This window comes from Phacochoerus africanus, chromosome 10 (assembly GCF_016906955.1).
Source record: "Phacochoerus africanus isolate WHEZ1 chromosome 10, ROS_Pafr_v1, whole genome shotgun sequence".
In the NCBI taxonomy this organism is placed as follows: Eukaryota; Metazoa; Chordata; class Mammalia; order Artiodactyla; family Suidae; genus Phacochoerus; species Phacochoerus africanus.
Window position 1 is genome coordinate 133,264,962 of NC_062553.1, and position 22,134 is coordinate 133,287,095.

General features: G+C 40.4%; 1 protein-coding gene across 2 annotated transcripts in view; it reads right to left on the reverse strand.

Moving 5' to 3' along the window:
- Nucleotides 1-18,338, reverse strand: part of ARHGAP24 (Rho GTPase activating protein 24) — a 476,741-nt gene extending 458,403 nt beyond the window's left edge. For both annotated transcript variants that reach the window (XM_047799568.1, XM_047799564.1), the window contains exon 1: nucleotides 18,117-18,338. The gene's annotated coding sequence lies outside the window, so the exon portion shown is untranslated. The remainder of the gene's footprint in view (nucleotides 1-18,116) is intronic.
- Between the last annotated feature and the right edge of the window lie 3,796 nt (nucleotides 18,339-22,134).

Consider the following 22,134-nt stretch of genomic DNA (forward strand, 5'->3'; position numbering starts at 1 on the left):
AGTTCCTCGCCAAATTCTAGAAAAAGCTTAAAAATTTAATTAAAATTTTCAGATAGAATAATATGCAGTTTCCATGGGTTTTACATTTTCCTGATTATGCGTAGCACACTTACCCAAATTCCACAACAACCTGAAAACGCTAGAATTATGAGGCTTCCTTTTCGTGTTGGTCACAAAGCAGGTATTGGAATTAGTTCATTAAAAAATAAAACACTGATTTGTAGGTTACTTGCTTAAGTGTGCAAATATTTAAATCAAGTCAATATCTCCATTGTTTTCCTTGTAGGCCACAGTGCTTTGACTCTATACCCTAAGGCTAAAGAAAATATAATTTTACACAAATAATGAATTCTACTTAATGTGTTGGTTTTTCACAGAGGTATGGATTATAAATTCTGAAAATATTTTATGTATATTGAACGATTGAGGAAATAAGTAAATACATCATAGGAGAAAGGAGATGCAATATTTTATAAGTAAGTACCTCTAACACCTAGACTTTGGTTTCTAAATAGCACATTTCGATAAAAGAAATCTGGGCTCCTTGAAAGGCTGATGCAAGTGCTGAATCGGAAAAAAAGTATAAGATGAACTTGGAGTAACTTGTGGTACCAGAAAATAAGAAATAGCCTAAAATGATGATAATATGAAGAAAGGACATGGAAGCCAACTTGAACATGGCCAAATGCCAAATCTCTACAATTGGAGCAACAAAATAAATACCAGTTATAATAGATCACAACTCATAGACTAAAACAAATATCCAATGAGTCCATACTAACATAAACAGATCATTGAACAAGCAAATAAGTAGAGGAGAAAGGAACACTCCTTCTTACAGAGGAATTTTAATTTAGAAGCAATGATTTAGAAGGTACGATAAAATAGAAAATCACCATTTACCAAATACTACAGTGACAATCAACTGTTTCAATAAGGAATCATCAATGAATGCTAAAATTAGTGGTTGAAGTATAATGAAAAACTATTCACTTACATAGTCTCAAGATATCTTCCCACAAGATGTTTAGTAATTACAAAAAAGAAACCAGCAACTTACAATGGAAAAACCTGGAAGACCTCAACAGAGAAAAATCAAAGCTAACATTGCTAGTAACTAGACATCTTGACATCACATGCTTCCTGATACGATGAGATCAGAAGGGCACAGCATCATTCTACGGTACCTTTGCCAAAAATGCATGCTCTACATTTAATCATGAGAAAACATCAGAAAACCCAAATTGAGAGACTCCAAACTAACTGGTCACTATTCTTCAAACGTGTCAAGATCATGTAAGACAAAGAAAGACAGAGGATCTCTCCCAGATTGGATGAGAGCAATAGACATGAAAACTAAACATATGTGCAATTCCTGTTGTATCCTGGTCCAGAAAAAGGACATCCCTTGTACAATGGAGTGGTACAACTACAGGTTAATAGTGTATGTCAAACTTAATGTCTTAGTTTTGATAATTTTAAGATGCTAACATCTAGGTAAAGGTTACATAGGCATTAATTGCAGTACTTCTGTAAAACTTTATATGTCTGAAATTATTTCAAGTGAAAAAATTTTAAATGTATAAATTTGAAAGTGTCCTATGATATTGAATTTCAGCTGCATTATTTCATTTAACCATTACTCCCGTTTTACAAAATATATGAAGTGACTTGCCACGGCTGGTGACTATCAGAACCGACTCCCAAATTGAGAGTGTTTTGAACCAAGAACCAATGCAATATTTGCCACAGCAGCTGCTTATCTGCTTTTACATTTCTGGAGGTAGGGATGGAAAAGAGGAGCTGAAAATAATAGGCATACAACAGTTTGAGCAGTTTGGGACAGTTAAAGAAGAATATTTATTACTTTGTGGATTCATTTAAAGGGAACAAAACCCGTGATCAATGTAGTACCTCCCGAAAATGTGTAACTGAGGCAAAAAAGGAGCCAGATAAACACCATGCACAGTAATAATGAGAAGAAACGTGGGGAGAAAATAGGAAACTAATATGACAAAGTTCTCGGGTAATAAAGAGAGAAGGCAAAGAAAGAAAAAATAAAAGGATGCAAAATGGAATAAAGTGTAAAGAAAGAAAAAAGTGGTTAGAGAAAGGGCAGAAGCAAAACCTTGAGCTTCAAAGAGGAAAGGGCTGCCACTTTGGAATCAGAATGGAAGTGAACGGGGTGTTGATGTGGTGGCTGACTCAGAGCTGTCACCTGCTCTCGAGACAGGTTCACATTCATTAGAATTTAGAACATGAAGCAGCTGAAATGTCTGCGAGAACGTGAGGTTAATGCTTCTGAGACGGCGCTCCAGACACTCAGAGGCACTGAAGCAGTCCCCACGGGATGGTCCGTGGGCGCCTGGTTGATGAGGTATGCTAGACAGTACCTTCCTAGAACCAAGAAGCAAGTGTAGATTCATGGCAAGAGTCTGGATGAAAAGCATCAGCTCCCAGACACCAGGGAGTACCTAATCCGCTCTGAACCCCTCTCTGGACCTTTGCCCAGCACCACTGCTCTCTTCAGTCTGGTTTCCACAGAGCCACGTGAGTGTGAACAGACCCCAGGAGTCCTGGTGATTTCCAGATAATACCTGAGCTGAAATGGAGCCTTGCTGATTTCATATAAACAAGTGAAAAAGTCACAGAACAGTAAGCAGCAATTAATAACAAGAGATTCGTTTCCATACCCACTTTTGTAGTCATAATTTCTGAATCTGATAAAGTCAAACACAAAAATTAGCAGGAGAAACAAAACTATTTTTTAAAAGCTTACTTTAAATGGAAGAAATGTACTAGACTACTCATTAATGAGCCAAAAATAAACAGTGATAATCCCCAGTCATTAATTATGAAACAGTTATCAATTTAAAATTAGTCTAATAGGGGAGTTCCCTATTATAATTCGCAGTTTCCCAAGGAAAGGAGAGAAGAACTTAAAGTGCAGACAATGGGGAGTTCCCATCATGGCTCAGTGGTTAACAAATCCGACTAGGAACCACGAGGTTGCAGTTCGATCCCTGGCCTTGCTCAGTGGGTTAAGGATCCAGCGTTGCCATGAGCTGTGGTGTAGGTCACAGAAGTGGCTCAGATCCCGAATTGCTGTGGCTGTGGTGTAGGCCGGTGGCTACAGCTGCGATTCGACCCCTAGCCTGGGAAACTCCATATGCCATGGGAGCGGCCCTAGAAAAGGCAAAAAGACAAATAATAATAATAATAATAAAATTAGTCTAATAAAGTGTTATTTTGTGTGATAAACTGCAAGGCATTTAATATCATGCCTGATTTAGTCAAAACTTTAAAGAGAATAAAGAAGATAATAGGATAATTGATCAACCCAAAATACCAAGTTTTATACTAACTCTTATAAATACCACTTATGTATATACCATTTATTACACTAGGCGGAAAAAAATCAATTGTACTTAAATATCAGAAAACCATTAAACTAAACAAACCTATTCATCAAGGGCAGATAGCAGTGTACAAATAGAAGCCCTTGGGTTGGACTAAAATTGTACAGGTTAAAAAGTCTGAGACTCAATTTATCTCAGATGATCTCTCGGGGGAAAATCATTAATGAATTATATAATAATGAAGCCTTTTATGATATCATGCCATACAAGTTCTGTTTTGAAAACAAAATTTTCAAGTAAGCTATGAAACACTAGTGGCCACTTAGTACCACAAAAAAAGAGTTGCCCTCAGAGACCTCCAGAGGTAAATGTTTTGTTCTAATAGGAGTTCAGATGCCAGGTTAGTAATTTTACAAAAGCTGCCAAACAGACATTCTATGGCTAAATTGTTTCTATCAGTTCTAGCCATCAAAAAGTAAAGATGCTTCCCCGCCTCTGATTAAAATCAATTAGAGCACCAAATTCAGTGTCTCAGAAAGCAGGCAGGTAGACTGGTTTCTGTGTGAACGTATTCCAGACAGAATTCTCTGGAAACTTAACAGTGGAATAATGGGAAATTGCAAGGTAAAGGAACAACCGACTGAAGAAAAACCAGCTAATACCTTTGTTTCAAATCAAAGCTCAGATTTAGGATAAAAATTTAACCTGGTCGTTTGGAAATAAGTTACCAGAGGCCTTTGCGGCTGCCCCCAAGTCTGTAAACACAATTCTCATTATTCTGGTTGCAATTTATGGCTCAACAGTGGTATCAGGGATAATCAATCTTGCATCTCTTAAGCAGTCATGGGATCTGTTCCCGGGAGATACCGACAAACAGCAGCACCAGCTGTAACTCGGCGTATCCCGTGCTCCTAGGAAACATCACCAGCACTTCCAGCACTTTCCACCTTAACAGCGCACAGGCATTTATTAAGTCTCTCTCCTCTCTCCTCCTCCTCCTCCCCTCCTCTCCCACCCCTTCCGGACTCATGGTAATATGACCTTTCTATATCAGTTACTCTTTCTGAATTATTTTAGCATTTCACATTAATAACACAGCTCATAAATGATATCATACACAAGTTGCTTGGCATTTCCACCAAAGAGTTCAATATAGTTTTATTTCACCTAATGGCCCTGTCTAAGACATTAAGAAAATCTTTATTACATTTAACAATCAGAGATCAGCAATAAAAAATATGCCACTACTAGTATTGCTATATATTTGGTCCGAGTGTGATTTGCTAAACAAATAAGGACTAACCCTCATAAGCCACTAGTATCCTACTGTTGCTTGAAAAGAACTATCAGCCGCGTCCCAGATGTGGCACCATTGAGCTGCATGCAAAGGTCTGAAGGAAGGCTACGCGTTCTGTATTGTCTCTTTTGTGACACAGCAGTAAGCCCATCTCTCTGAGACTGCCTCCTACACGCCGCAGAACTGCCGGCAAAGGTACCAGGAGCGGCGTGCTCCCGCATCCCACAGCTCAGCGGCACAAAGTCTCACCTGGCTCCGGATGAAGCGTGGGTCTCAACCAGCTGAGCCATGTGCCCCACAGTCGAGCTGCTCCATCCGTCCCCCCGTGTTTCAGAAAGGAGTCCCTCAGAGCCTTCCAGCCCCAGTCCCAGGCTCATGTCAGGGAAGCTAAGGATACTCCCTGGAATGTTTCACAAATCAAACAGGAGAGGATGGGTCCGCAAACAGAGAAAGAATAAAAGCACTGCACAGAAAGAACTGCCCCTGTTTCTCAGCGTTCCTCCGCAGTTACCATGAGCTGAAGCCTCTTTCTCCCCCTCCTCCTGTCTCCCAGTCTTTTCAAGTCAGAGCTTAAGGAGATGAACTTGTTTTTGTTTGTCGTTTTGGGCATGAAATCTCTTAACGGTGAATACATCATCAGGCTTACGTATTTCTTTGTTTTTCGGGAATAGGAAAAACAGAAAACAAGAGAAGAGTGTACAATTCTAGTGTGAAGACTGAACTGAATGAAAACCTACAGTGTTGAGAACATTCACGTGAAATGGGTTCAACATCGTTAGCAGGATTACTGAAAAATTAGATTAAAAATATAACCCCAAACAGAAAGTAGCACACATTATGCCTTGATTTTAACACAGTATATTTTTCAGCTGCCTGTAAAAGGCTTGTCCTGGACTCAGTAAAAATGCTTTTCAGCATGTTACAGCTTCACCTGCTCTTTTCTCAGCTATAATTCCTCACGTAATCAGTAGAACACAGGAAAGCAGGAGTGATCCTGTGCTCAGTTTTGCCAGATGATACTTAACGAGTACCCTTCCGGTTTCAGAGCAGAGGAGGCAATTCATGACATGCATTGGCTGCCATAAGCTAGCCCTTGGCTGTACCTGTCTCAGGGCACTCAAGTGAGAAAAATCTCTGAGAGGCAGGGCAGTGGGGTAGAAACACCAAAATCAACAACAATCAAGAGCTTGGTCTGCCTCTTCCTGACCAGGTGTTCTGGGACAAATCACCTAGACCACTTTGGACTCATTATCCATATGAAAAGATCAGGCAGAATGGTTACAGCTATTTTCTAAGTGGGCTTTTGTTCTGATGGCCAATACATTCATTCTGAGGAGAATGTAGCATGTAATTTTATAATTTGTTAATTGTGGAGGCCCAGCATAGATAATAAACATGAAAAACGATCCAAAAGAAAAAAAATATCTAATTCTGTAATTTCAACCTTCTCTTGAAATTTACACTTTTCACCAAATTTTTAGGAAGTTACACATTTCACTTTCAACCCCTTTTCCTGTAGAAGTATTAAGGCCCACATTTATCAAGTTGGACAACAATTTTATCCACACAAGACCTTTTATAGTCACAGTATCCGAGAGCTGAACATAAGCAAGAGTTTAAAAATGCGCACATTAACAAACCAAGAACTTGACAAACACAAGAAGGAAGTCGAAAGGGAGAAAAGCATTTTAAGAAAATGATCCTGTATTGGTTCCAAAACAAAGTTCACCTCAAATTTGAAAACACTACCAAGGTTCTTGAGATGGCCCCTGGTTGAGTCACTCTTTCTGAATGGGCTCCATCCTCCACCTGATCCAGAATATTCAAGGCCAACCCAAGGGCAGAAGGAAGCCAGAGAAGGAACAGGAAGTGTTCATGTTACCCACCATCATGTATAGAGCTGATTAAGCCAGTGGTATTTCTTATCACAGACAATCAAATCTATGTATTTAATGCCTGAATCATGGCATCATTTCAACACAAGAAATGCCTGGTTAGGTTGAACGGAAAACTTTGTAAGCAACTGCATTCAAAATATGGCTGTCATCTGGAAACTAGTAACTTCATACTCAAAGGATCTATTCCTAGTGTGTCTTCAAGTTACATGTGCACCAACAGAGCTGTGATATGACTGCTTTTCTGACTGCATAGTCATTACATAGCGCAGGGAGCTGGAGGCCGCTCTCCTCCATGCATCATAAACACCAGTTGTCATCTAAGAATAGATATTGTTTGCATTTGTGTTACTGAAACAGCAAAAAGTACATGACAACTTCATCTCCAATGTCCCAGATGACTTTATAAAATACGGACTTAAAAGTCAATCTTTTAAGTTCGTTTGTTGCTTTTGCAATGGCGATGCTCTTCGCTTTGGGGGAAGGAAAATTCTTTGTAGTGAGGGACCATCATGCCCATTGCAAGACACGTGGCATTCTTGACCCCTGGGCGCTGAATGCCAACAGCCTCCCCCAACACTGTTACGACCAAAACCACCCTCACCCATTTTCAAAACCTTCCTACTGAGTGGTATTACCCATGCCCCCAACCCCACAGCTGATGAAAACTAGCCCACTGGCACAAAGAAAGGCCAGGCTGAACTTTATCATGTAATCTATAGATTTCCACGTCCCCACTCCTCTACCAAGTCAAACAACCATTTATCACACCCCTGTCAATGCATACACAGTGCCGCGCACTTAGCAAAACTGTTCAAAAGAAACACCATTACCATTTAGCCACAGAGACGTTTTCAAAGCTGGAACAAACTTGCAAAGTATTTACTCCAACACCTTTATTTTATACATAAAGAGACTACAGTCCAGAAAAACAAAATATGTGCCCGAGCTTACAGATGCTACTGAATTCCAGAAGCAGAATCAGAGCCCACATCCTCCTAGACCCTTTCCCTTCCAACCACAGATTGCAAAGTAAAGCATCTTTTGAAACATCTCTCAAGCCACTGTTTAAATATGAAATTTTTACCTATGGTGAGCCAAAAGGTAGACATTCTTACAATTTTTTTTCCCTAACAATACTGTTCTGAAAAATATGTCCACACATCACTAAGAACTTTCTTTTAGAAAAGTTAATAGGTACCTATGGAAAAGTTCTTTCTTAATAATCCAAAGTAATACTCTTTTTAAAAAGAAAATGGAAAAGAAAGTCCTCAAATCTTTTCTAGTAAATCTGGATGCTGTATTTTCAAACAAATTCTTTTAAGTCTTAAAGTAAATACATGTTCCAACTGAAAACCAAATTCAACAGCAAAACACAATAACGAGCAAAGGCTGGTCAATGCAATATTACTTGCTCTCTCTTTAACGTAATGGCATATGGTTAATAAGTATTTTAAACGCATTCATTTTTTCATTGGGGGGAAATATCCTCCTATAAAAATCTATATGACTTCCATTTTTACCAAAAAGGTTTTTTTTTTGTTTATCATCACTATTAGTATTGCATTAACTAGGTTGCCAATCCCTTGTCTGCATGTGCTTTTCAAAATAAATAGCTCAATTAGTAAAATATTGATGCAGTTTTTATGAGTTCTTAATTCCCACTTTTACAACTATTCGGGCATCTCGACGACCAGCATCAAAAGGTTTCAAATGGAACACAACTTAGAAATGCAGGGTTCATGGCTACTTACAAAGAATATTAAGCTTTTTAGCTTGTACTCCTAGAAGAAAGCACAGGATCTAACTCCTCAATGTCCTACATATAAAATAACTGACTTCTGTGGGACTGACCCACCTGCCCTGTAAGCAGGCAATATAGAAAAAATAGGAGAAGAGACTACACAAAACTAAAGTCACACAACACAGAACAGCATTTTGTGGAGAATTAACACCTTTAGTCAATACAGGACAACATGTACTTTTAACTGCTCTTAAGCAATTTAAATATACCCTTACCTGCTTTTATGATGAGTTCCCAATGCCTCTTTTGAACAGGTGGTCCTCTTCGTCACCTGTGGGCTTTGTTAAAGCTGAGCCCAGGTAGTCCTCAGTAATCTGCATTCCTAACAAGTTCCAGGTGACACTGATCTCGGGCCCACACTCTGAACCGCTACTTTAACGGATTTGAAAAATACTTTATTTGGGCAAATCGTCAATAGTCAGAAGCACATGTTTACCCAGTGTGTGAGGCTCACACACACGCACGTTTTAAAAAAAGAGAAATTAAAACGTGAACCAGCTCTCACGTTTGCTATATATAATGAACGCTGCTTTTCTTCTATTCCATTCCATCCTGTTCTCTTCCTTTCCATTTAAAAAGAAACGCTGGTCATAAAGCACTAATTTGATTTTATGACCATTGATGGATCAAGACCTATAGTTTGAAAAATACTGCTCAGGAACTCTGCGTTCAACATTTAAATTAACAACAATACCTGTCGACATGTGTTGATATTTACCAGGTGCCAGATACCCTTCCAGTCTTGTTACGTGCACTGTTCACCTCATAAATTAAAAATCCATAACGACAATACGGAATAGGTATTATAAATGCCCATTTTCACAGGGAGGAAATCTGTGGTTCAAGGAGGTTAATACAACCTGCCCAAGGTCACAGGGCTTGTGCATATCTGAACCAAAGCAGAACACAGGTCTAATTCCAGAGCATAACGGTAAAGCATGGTACAGTACCTCCGAGCAAGAGATTTTAGCGGTGAAGCCTCAGTCTACTATTTAGAGGCTGTGTGACTTTGGCAGTTCACTAAGACTCTCCAAGTTTCAGCTTTCCCATCTATAAAGGAGACATAATAAGAGGTCCTACTCAAGTGGGACCTTGAGGATTAAAGGAAATAAGCCATGACAGGAGCTTGGCATGACTAGTACATAGTAAAACTTCCATAATTGTTATCCATTATTAGAGACTGGTTCTTAATTGCCACATCCCACATTCCCTTCCTTGGCTTCTAGTTTCCAGTAGTGTCTCTAGATTTGCCTTTTCTTCTGATTCATCAGCATCTGACACTTGTTATCCTGAGAACTTGCTTCTCCACTTCTCCCATGCATCCTCTTCTGGCAGCTCCACCTGTTGTGTAGCAGTTTTCAGAGCTCCTTACCCAGATAATTCCTTATAACCTCCCCCTGTATCTAGTCACCAAAGACCAAGACTCCATCACAGAATCTGCAAACCTGCGCCTAACCCCATAGGCACAGAAAAGCTACTCCTTGAAGAAAGTGTGAGTTGCTACCAAAATGTGAAGTCTCTAATCACCACATCACAAACGTGACAAGGTTAGTTCTTCTGTATACTCCTAGACGCTTTCGTCAAAATCACTGACATTGCATTTGACCATTTCACAGTAACAGTTAAACTGCACTGGGATACAAAAACCAAAGGAGAACTCTGAAGGTGGTGCACCTGTGGTTAAATCCCAGGTGTATGCAACAAGTGCAACAAGGTAACACCGAGATCTTTGGCTTCGCTAGCTCATCTTTTCTATCCAGAAGTTTCTTCACATAAGAAAATTTAAAACAACTTACTCCCGACAGAGTAAACCAAGAAAAGATGACATCCCAAGGAGGGCTGGAGAATTTTTTTCTCTAGGCATCTTTCCAAACAGGAGTGAGAGGCACTCTAACAATTCCCGTGATAAATGTTCCTTTCTTGAGAAAGACTGGCTTTGAAATTACTTTCCCTACTGCCTATTTCAATTCTCTGTCTGTCACCATTAACTCAACTTTTCTCTCCTTCTGGGTTCCACCCCCAAAGAACTAATCCTTTCCTGCTCCAATTCAGCTTTTTCTTTTCATTTTTAACTGAAGTATAGTTGACTTACAATGTTACATTGGTTTCAGGTGTACAACACAGTAACATATTTTTAGAGATTATGCTCCTTTAAAGTAATTATAAGGGAGTTCCCATTGCGGCTCAGTGGGAACGAACCCAACTAGTATCCAGGAGGATGTGGGTTCGATCCCTGTCTTCACTCAGTGGGTTAAGGATGCAGCGTTATGTTTTTTTTTACCTTCATCCTTGTATCTTTTTTTTTTTCACATCCTTGTATCTTATGTGTTAGGAGTTCATATCTCTTAATCCTCTTCGCCTCACTTGCCTCTCTCCCCACCCCCTCCCCATTGGTAACCACTGGTTTGTTCTCAGTATCTGAGTCTACTGTTTTGTTATATAAGTTCATTTTATTTTTTTAGATTTCACATATAGATGAAAACATATAATACTTGTCTTTCTTTCTCTGACAGACTTAACACTCCAAGTATAATACCCTCCAGGTCCAGAGATGTGTGTGCAATATATATATACATTGCATCTGCTTTATCCATTACTCTGTTGATGGAGATTTAGATTGCTTCTGTATGTTAGCTATGGTAAATAATGCTGCTATTTACAGTGGGGTGCATATATCTTATCACATTAGTGTTTGTGTTTTCTTCCGATGTATACTCAGGCACAAAAAAAAAGCGTATACAACTCAATATATTTTTTTAAATGGTTAAAAATGGGCAGAAGACTTGAACTGACATTTTTCAAAGAAGACATCCAGATGAACAAGGGATACATGCAAAGATGCTCAATGTCACTAATCATCAGGGAAACGCAAATCAAAGCCACAGTGATGGTGTTCCAGTGTGGAGGCGTGGGTTGAGGATCTGGCATTGGCCACAGATGTGATGCAGGTCACAACTGCCTCATGGGTTGGATCCCTGGCCCAGGAACTTCCACATGCCCTGGGTGCAGCCGACACCCGCCGACACCCCCACCCAAACCAAAAACAAAAAAACCTCAATGCCACAATGAGCTATCACCTTACACTTGTCAGAATGGCTATCATAAAAACAGGTTGATGAGGGTGTAGAGAAAAGAAAACCTAGTACACTGTTGGTGGGAATGCAGAGTGGTACAGCCACTGTGGAAAACAGTATGGAGGGTTCTGAACAAACCTGCCCTCCTCTCTTTCCTCCATCTCCCTCTGCTGCTCCCAGTGTTCCTGGCGCGCACTTAATGATGGATATAAACTCAATTTACTGTAATGCAGTGCGCCATTCATGAAAAATAGAAGAGCTACATCTTTAGTCATGTTTTTATTATAACTTGATGCGCACAATATTAAAAGTACTAACATATGAGAATTTTTGCCTAAAAAAAAAGTCCACCCCTTACCTGGGTTTTCTGGGATCATCTCACAATTAAACAACCTGCCCTCAGGGCAAATGTCTGGGAATTAAGCAATGGGGATAGATCAGTGGAGCTTCATGGACCATGCATTTTCTATTCACCTCTCACCAGAAAATAAAGTCTGCACAAACAAATCACTGTAGATTGCTTCAACTACCAGTCTGCAATAGATGGAGTTTCTTTTCTCATGAGAGAATCTTGATAGTGGCAACCCATCCCAAGGGCCCCAACTCATCAGAACAAGAGTGTGTCATCTAAAAGACCTGCAGGAGAACTCCAAGGCCGATTCCTGGAGATCCTGTTGAGACCAGGGTCTATATTACAGGTCAAACACAAAGAAACACTCAGATAATCATTATAAAATTAATAGTTGAAGAGAAAAGCACTGAGAGAACGTGATGTATTAGATATAGCTGGGTATTTGGATTCAGATAGACCTGTTTTGGGGGTTTTTTGTTTGGATAGTTTTTGTTTTGCTTTTTAGGGCCGCACCTGAGGCATGTGCTAGTTTCCAGGCTAGGGGTCTGTCAAATCAGAGCTACAGCTGCTGGCCTACACCACAGCCACAGCAACACAGGATCCGAGCCATGTCTGTGACCTACACCACAGCTCACAGCAATGCTGGATCCTTAACCCACTGAGGGAGGCCAGGGATCCAACCTGCATCCTCATGGATCCTAATCGGGTTTGTTAACCGCTGAACCGCAAAGGGAACTCCAGATAGATCTGGTTTTGATTCTCAACTCTTTACCCCTTACTAATTACAATAGCTTGAGTAAGTTTTACCTCTTTGAGCCTACATATCTTCATACAATTGGAATAATAATATCTGAATTAAACATAACATGGTTTAATTCTGTAATTATTAGTTATTTCTAGAATTAGAAGTAGTATATGTTAAAAAAAAATCTCATGGGGTGCTTGGTATTTCATAGGTACTTATTTCATTAGAGTGAGTATTATTAGGAGAATCTATGTGACTTAAAGAGAAAAATTCAGGACAAAATGAGAATTATTTCCCCTCCTTAGGAAATCTGAAAACCTACTTTGTTTTCTTAAGACTCAATTTGATAGGCAGAATACAGTTCTAATTATGGCTTTAGCTTCAATTTGTTGATAAATTTCACTTGTATGATAAAGAAAGTTTTCTCTTCTGCTTCTCAGAGCTATCCCTGAGGGCACTCTTATACATATTCATGATATGCATATTGAAAAGAACTCACATATTTGGTCTTATGCATCTACTTTCAAAATTACTCAGACATGGATTTTCTTTCTAAGGTTTTCAAGAAATGTAACATTTGTAGAAAGGCCATTTTATCTATCAGGGAGTATAAAATCAGTCCCTAGAACGTTTTACGAAACTACCAAAAAAAAAAATCTGGAAAAATTATTGGCTGTGAAACACTAAACTGAAGATACAAAACAGAATTTTATATTTAACTACATGTCTGAAAAAAAGTTTAAAGTGGAGGCAAATCAGCCTATTTTCATAATGATTTTGAGTTACCTTTTAACTTAAAAGGTATGGGTACGTTAAATGCACAAAAGTAAGGCTAAAAGGATGCAAACCACGTCGTCAGAAAGCCTCAATTACGATACAGTTATGCATCAAATTTAGTTCTGAGTTTCTTGGGTGGCAAGCCCAAATGAGAAAATGGGGTGATTTCTTAGCTTCTTTTCTTCTAAGGAAAGAAACAATACTACTTAATCAGAAGAGACACATTTTTTAAAGCAGTAAAGGCAAAGATGAATGAAAAGAGATCTTTCATAAGGAATGTTGAAACACATAACAAAAAGTGCCAAGACATTCTCCATGGAGCCCAGCTCTTTTATACTGACTCCCAATAAAAATAAAAAAAGTATTATATTAAAGCATAGTGAATGAAGACAATGTAACAAAAAGGAGTTGTAACTTGATTAGGCTAGTACATTTCCAGTCATATAATTTGATAAAAATAGAGGGCATGGATGATTTCAAGCTTAGTGGACTATTACTCTTAAATATCAATGGCGGTTCTTCCAGTCTTCTCAAGGATACTATATAAAAAGCAGCTTGAGCAACTTCAACTATATATATGGTTCCTGGAGAGTGCCTGAAACACAAGTATCCATGTGCTAAATGGCAAGTATGCAAGTGACAAAAGTAGCACCACTGTGAAAATGAAATAAGTCCAAATATTTGGGCTCAAGAGGAGTGTAAACCCCATCCATCTTCGACATGTTCAGCAGCAGAATTAACTGTGGACAAAGACACATTTTTTCAGGAAGGAACTCTGAGCTTAAATAGTCAAGTGGAATGAAAACACAACCAATACAGTAAAGCATCAGTAAAACAAAAGAAGGCGGCCCTCTGAATTTCCTCCCTCCATCCACCTCCGCATTCTCCTTTAATTAAATCTGGTCCCCTTAAGCACTAGCACTTAAGATAATTATTAAATAGCCAAAATTAGTGTTTTTATTTTATTTTATTGATTAAGATTATTGCCCATTCCACGGGCCACAGAATTTCCAATTTAATGCCATTATTAGTTCTCACAGCTAAATCCAAGACCTCCCACTGTGATCTGGCAGAGTACAGATTTTTACAGTATAATATAAAAAGCAATTGTGGAAGATAAGCATCTTTTTTAACTGTTTCTATTCACTTTAAATTCAGGTGCATTTTGTAATTTCAAAACAAAAAAAAATTGGTTCTACACTAGTTTCTTGTTTTGTTTGCCTTTACTTTAGAATAGCAAGGACACAAGATTTCATCTATTATAGGAATTAAATTGGCTTGTGCGGGCTGGTTTGGCAAATCAATTATGTTTGGTAGCATTGTTGCTTTTGGAAAACAAACTCTGAATCCAAATAGACATTTTTCAAGTGGACTTTGGGGAAATAGCCATCTGCACAAATTGAGGTCCATCACTGATTTATTCATTCATAACTTTGCTTGCTCATTTACAAAGGTAATATTAACAGATGTCCCTTATGCTTCTGACACTGCGCCAGGCACTATATACAGGTGGTTCGTCCACCTGTACACCCACTAGTTGGTTGGGGAGGGGGGCCCATAAAAAATCTTAAAATAACTATTATACATATGTTAAAACAACATGAAAGTAGGTAATGATTAATTCTTCCTACGTGAAATCGGGTAAGTCTTACGAAGGAAGTTCCACCCAAAGTGGACCAGCGATAATCAAAAGGGGCTTTCCAGGCAGAAGGCATCCAGGAGAATGAAATTCTGGAGCAAGAAATCCTAAGTATGAACCATGAGGGGCCCTAGTATAGGAAGACAAAGATAAAAAGGAAGGGCAATGAAGAGCTTAAAAGTCGCTACACTAGAGTGTTCAGAGTTAACGTCATAGATATTGGGATCCATCCAAGGTTTCAGAACAAGAGACTTATACAATTAGATCTCCCCTTTATAAAGATTAACTGTGGTGATGCCACAGTAGGATGGAGATGGTATTTAAAGGCACACATGTACACAGCAACCTCTGAAAACTGAACATTCTTTGACTCTTCATCACAATCCCTCCACCTCCAAATGTGCTTTTTACTTAGCTGCTGAAACCATCAAAATCTTGTAAAGTTTGAGTTACAGCAAAGACAGATGAGATACCATTGCAAGACTCAATACGAGGTTCCAACTCTTCACATGAAGAACATTAACTTCATGGCTAAGTTGCCTATTTACAATTTCAATTTTAAATATCTTTCTCCATCTGGGAGAAATCTTTATCCTTTAGTCACAAAATTGTCAACAGGCAACTTTTAATTTTAAATCTTTTGTGCTTTTTATCCTCAGTAAAGTGCAATCCATGGGGGTAAAATGGATAGGTCAGGTTCTTGTTATCATCAAGCTTCTCCACACCTATGTGTGACCAGTTGGGTGGCTGTCCCTTCTTACTGGTCTCCAAGCTGAGGCTCTATCCACCTCCCCCATCTTGTTTCTCCGAGGAGCTCAGCTTTATAAAAAACTGAAACATAGTAGAAAGAAGGAAGAGGCATTATATAAGCCCAACTCATAGTAAAAGAACCCCTCAACACTGACCAGACAATAGCACAGAAGAAAAACTACAGGGAGCTAAAATGCTCCTGCAGATTGCCAACACTAAGAGCAGGAGCCAGATGCATGGCCTGGACTACCGACTTCTAGCCCTGAGAAACAGGCCCCGATACTAACAGAGCCAGAAAGAAAACACACTTCAATGGGCCAGTAGGTCTTAGCAAAACTATTCAGGGCACTGTTGGTAAACAACAACTCGGCCTTGGCCAAGACAGCAAAATAAACAGACTCAAACCACTCTGTACCACCTGCTGCACATTCCTCATCCTTCCTGCCCCACCCCATCCCCACTTCCCTTAACCCCCACCCTTCACCCTGGAGAGGTCAAGAGCACACAGTAAATAAAACCATGATGATAAAAATTATCAGAGCTTTGGGCATTACCATTCTGAGCAAAACCTGAAAGGATTTCACTGGGAATTTCAATACAGGACACCTTTCACTTTTACGCAAATCTACACTCTTGTCCGGACGGGTGCATTGGCATTTGTTTTGCGGTGATTTTTGGAAGAACACAATCCTTCCACACTTACTATCAAGTCTGTATTTTCAAAATGGTTCAAATTCACTGTATACAGAGCCCACAAGAACACAGCTGAGAAACCATCCTTCTCTCAAACCCAAACCCCTGAGATTAAGTAATAAAACCAAATAACAGAGTTGAAAGCCAAGGACAGACTGAGTTTCAACAGTCTTTCACATGCAGAAAGGATTACAGAGTCTCAGTCCTTTTATCATTCTATTTGTGTATTCCTCACACATACCTCAAACTAAATTCCAGATCTGAAAAAGTGCACAGCTTGCCCCTTATTCCCACGTAAAGGTCTTCCACCAAGAACACACCTCCTCTGAGTGGTAGGAGGGTTTTTTCTTTATTTTAAGATTTTGTCAATATCTCTGTCCTCCAAGAAGTCTCAGGTGAATTCTCTGACAACTCAGTAATGGCTCTAAAGAGATCAAATTTCTAGTCTAGCTACCTGAAGGTCAGGGACTCAGGGAAGACAAAAAGGGGGATCCTATTATAGGGCTCTCTTAGAGGTTGAAACATCTCCAGAGAAGAGGAAGTAGTAAGAAATCTGAAAGGGAGAGTGAGATCTTAACAAGTCTGAGGTGGGCTTTTACTTGTTTTCTGGCTTTTTCTAATATATTAATTCTGTGTGTTTTATGATTCCCAGCTTAATACCAGCATCCATTCTTGCCCGTAAGGGCTGGTTTTGAGTTCTAATTGGAATCAGGGGACAGATTGTTTGTGTTTAATCTGTCTGTTCATCTTCTTCTCAGTAATTGAGTAAAGCTCTTAACTCTACTGTAAATATCCCTGGGTTTCAATTAATTTGTCTTAGAAGACACAGCAACACATACTGTTTTACTTATGGATAAGTAGACACTTTACAACTTTTATATTTCAAATACCCAGCATGATTTATTTATTTCCTCATTTTAGAAAGTGATGAAATAATGATGTATTGCTAGATTTAAAAAAAGAGTAACATGAATTGAAAGAAGCAGAAGGAGCTTGGAAACGATATTTTAAATGCATTAACATGGTCATAGGCTCCAAGGGAGTCTGGGCTCCCTATTAGCAGCTGGTATTGAAAACCTAACATCTCTGAGGAATCCAGAATAATATTATCTCCCCTTCTATTCAGGGACTTGTACAAGAAATGCAGTCTGAATTTTATTTATTTATGTATTTATTTAGGGAGAACCTATTACATATTTATCGAGAGGGAGACTTCCTCAAAAAGTTACTTTTTAAAAAATCTAAACAAAATCTTTTGGGTGGCTTAAAATTCACCAAAGATTCTCTAATGCTTTGTTTACAATGAAAGTGTTTACTATTAAAACATACGTCTGTATGCCAATTATCTAGGAAACTCTCATAATACAGGACACTAGCGGAGAGAAGCAACGGGGAAGGGGTGGATGGATAGCAGGGGAAGCGAACTGCACAGAGCTTTTATTAATACCCTCTATTTTTAAGCCAGAAACACGTACTAGCAGCTTGCGCCGTTTTTAATCCTTTTAAAAATAATAAAGGCGCATTGTTTCCCATCATCTATGCGCGCGCGCGCGCGCGCACACACACACACACACACACACACACTGCACCAGACTCCTGTGATCCCCTCCTTGCCCCTCGCACCCCCGTCCCTGGCACTGGCAGCTGTGCCCGCAGCCCACGCCCGCGCCCCAGCGCAACCCAGTCTCCCGAGGGGGGCTCCGGCGCGCACCCCCCAGCGGCGTCACCTACCCGGCTCGGAGCGCACAGCAGACGGGAGACGGCGACTGCTCCCAAGTCAAAGGTCCCCAGGACAAGCCAAAAGAAAAGGCGAAGGGCAGTCTCCTTACTTCCCACAATAAGGGGAAGTGTTGCGCCCCATGCACTTGGTGGCTCCGCAGCTGTGGTTTCGGAGGAAATACACGGCGGCAGAAGGAGCTGCGGCTGGCGTGGAAAGTTGTGGGTGTTTCCCCCCCGCCGCCCTCCCCTCGATCCTCTCCTGTCCCCGCTGCAGCCCTGACAGCTCCCCTTTGAGCCCCTCCGAAGCCCCGCCGGTTTTCCACCGGAACTGGCCGAGGTGGCCACATGCACTTGAGAAATCCTAGCAGTTGCGCAAAGAAGAGTCCCAGAAGTTAGAAAGAGTGATTGTGTGTGAATGTGTAAATATACAGTACAAGAGGCTGGAACAACTGAGCGGGGCCAACCCTCAGACGCAGCCCTGGGTTTCAGATTTCATTTGGCAACTGGCAGCTTCAGATGATTCGAGCCGCACTACTGGGGAAGCTGGAGGAGCCCTGTCCTCCCCGAAGGCCTCATTGCTAGGCTAGCTTAGAGCCTGAGCGACACTGCCCGCGGGGCGCCCAGCTCCCCTATGGCCAGACAGAGCCCTGCTTCGGTGCCTCGGCAGCTGGCATCACTCATTTTATTTCAGGTATAGCATAGACACGCATTGATCACAGACTTGAGGCTGTAGGTGCGGAGAAGGGCAGAAAATATAACCTCCTGCCCCCTAGAAGCTCTGCATTTCTGTGTTTGTTTGCCTGTTTGTTTGGCGGGGGAGGGAAGTCACTCCTTTATGATATAGAGACATGGAGATATAAGTAAGTTCTGCATGTCTTCCCCAAACCCCTCAAAGTTTTACTTGCTTCTCTCGCCTATCCACGTAAAAAATCGGATTTCTCCAATCAGAATTACCTGGGTCATTAAACCTGTATTCCTAGAGCTGTTTCTTTAGATGGATGCCCTCTAGTTAGATCTTTAGAGAAATTCAAAGCATGATTACTTCCTCATCACAGTTTAAGAGCTCTCAAAATGACCCAGTATGAACCGAAGAGGACAGACTAGTAAACACTTTGCTGATGCAGCCCCCTCTCTTCCCACCAGCAGAAAAGGTCTCTTTCAAACCCGGACAGGACAGCACCGGTTACCTGGAACACCAACTTAGTGATTTCAAAAAGCTTCATAAAGATCTCTGCTTTAGATTGTTTAAAATCATCACTCGATTTCTTGAAGACATGAAGAATGTGCTCATTAGGGATCTCCAATGATATGGAAGAACACACATTCCGACTTAAAAACACCACAGGAAAAGTCAGGGTGGATTTTTCTTTCTCCAGTTTTTGTTTTTTGGTTTTTATTTGTTTGTTTGTGTGTTTGTTTTGAGTCTTTCTTCCTGGTGATCTGCCCCATCCTGGCCTGATATCCCATTAGAAAATTGATTTTCTGGTGGGAGAATTCTCAACCCTTTAATGTATCAAATTTGGTTCTGTGTTGCGGGGTGGGGGGGGGGGTGATTCTTTGGCATTTTCTTTTAAAAATGTGTATGGGATTTCTAACCAGAAGCAAAGTCGCTTATTTTCTAATTGTTAGGAATAAATGAACTTCATCAAATCATGTGGCTTTACCTGCTCCACCTGCACCCTGGTAGGTAAATGCTGACGGGCAGAATTGGCTCCTCGGGAACACAAGTGGCAACAGGTATGATTTAAGATCCTGACATTGAAAAAAGACAAGGAGCCTATCATGTTGGTCACCTCTTTCAGGACCTAACCATTATCACTACAAGCAGTGTAGACTCAAAACAATCCGAAATTGCACGCAAAGTGGTTGCTGGATTGTCCTCACCCTAAAAAGTGAAGACAGGTTTTTATGACACATCCCTGCATCCAGGACTTTTCCCCTCACATCTCCTGAGCTCCTTCTCCACCCTTTCTCCCAACATCCCTGTCGTCTGTGATGTGTGCGATTATCTTAAATTAGGCAGTACAGCTGAAGGACAGGAGACTGCCCCTTGGCGATTAAGCAAGTGAGGAAGGCTATCTACCAAAGCTCTGTGTTCCCCCTCCCACTTCTCTGCAGAAAGAGAGCAAGCACTGTCTCCCAGAAGCTCCTTGGGGATTTAGCAAAGATCTCTGTTCCCGCCGAGTATAAACTGAACTAGAAAACACTCAGCCGTTCCCAGTCCATATGCTACGTTTTCTCTCTCTTATTTGTGGTTTCATTGGGACTGGAAGACATCCTCATACACATTATAGCAACTTTAAAGGAGAAATAAATTTGTAAACGGGAGACTTGAAAGATTCTAACCAGCAGAGATGTCAATGGGACTGATACAGTATCCAGGGAGTTGGTGTCTGTCCTTCAGTTCCCAGAGACTCTGGTGAGAACCTGCCCAAGGCATCACTTAAGGCCAAATCCGACCAGTCAGCTCAACGGAGTTAAAGTCATGTTTCTGATGAATAAAACCCACAAATGCTTCAGGAGTAAGGGCTAACTTTTCAGGATTCCTAAATCATAGACATCTTCAGAAAGGAAGTCTATTAAAGGTCAGTCTATTAAAGGCAGGCAAGGAGTTCCCGTTGTGGCTCAGTGGTTAATGAACCCAACTAGGAAGCATGAGGTTGCGGGTTCGATCCCTGCCCTTGCTCAGTGGGTTAAGGATCCGGCATTGCCATGAGCTGTGGTGTGGGTCACAGACGAGGCTCGGATCCCACATTGCTGTAGGCTCTGGTGTAGGCTGGCTCTACAGCTCCGATTCGACCCTAGCCTGGGAACCTCCATATGCCGCAGGAGCGGCCCAAGAAATGGCAAAAAGACAAAAAAATAATAATAATAATAATAATTAATTAATTAAAAAAATAAAAGGCAGGCAAGGTTTTAGAGGTCTTTACAAGGAGATTTACAGGAGGGATGTGTAATATTTCCAAGACCAGAGAGATTTCAGGGACCTTAGAAAAGAAATAGAGGGTGAGTGAGAAAAGGGAGGAGGGGGAGAGAGAGAAAGCAGATAATGGCCTTACTACACTTGGCCAGAGTCAAGGACAGAAAAGCATCCATAAACAAAGCCCCTTGGACACTCTTTCTTTCTCATCACTTTAGTTAGAACTTAGTTAGGGGAACCTCAGCAAGAGTTTGTACTGTGACTTTGTCTTATATTTCAAACATAGGGTCAAATAGCACTATTAAACAAGTATGGATTCAAAACTGTTTTAATGCATTTTACTAATTTAAAAATTGTAAAGACTCCTTGCCAGATTCTTTGAAGACCTTAGTATAGGGTAATGTATTGTCATGTTACCCACTTGTCCACTAATATCAGATACCGGGGCTCTTTAATTATGTTTTCTTTTGGGAAAACATAAATTCCTAAGAGGGCAAAAAACACAGTAACAAAACTGAATAGTTGAGAATTGCCAAAATCCTAACATTTCCTTCGGGTTCTCACCAACAATGCAGAATTTGTGTGGGTCCCGGACTATGCCAAGATCTGATTTCAGAATTAGCATAGAAGGCTGTCCTCTAAGGCATGTCTGTTTCAAAATATCTGTCTTTGGTTCTGGTGGAAGTTTTTAATGTTTTTAGAAAGTCCAGTTTTGTCTTGGCTAAATAAAGTGGAAAGAGATTATGGGAGCTTCACGCCCACCATCCCCCCAATACTTTGGATCACATGATTCAGGAAAAGGGGGAGTGCCCCTACTATTAAAATGTTGGAACCAAAAATATGCAACTGAATCCTTGTGAGAGATAATAAAAAGAGAAAGTGCAAAAGAGACAGGGGATACTGTGCTGGTGGATTCCTTGCACCTCGGTAATTCAATCACAGGTCTGCTGTCGGTCAAGGGCTTTAAAAATGAAGCACAAGCATGGTACCTGCCTACTTGAATCCTGAATGGAGTGGAGTAGCATCCATCTCTGTGTACCCTTATTGAATTGATATATTTTTGGTGGCAGCCAGTGTCCTGCTCCATTTTGCCCTAGGTTTTCAGATTAG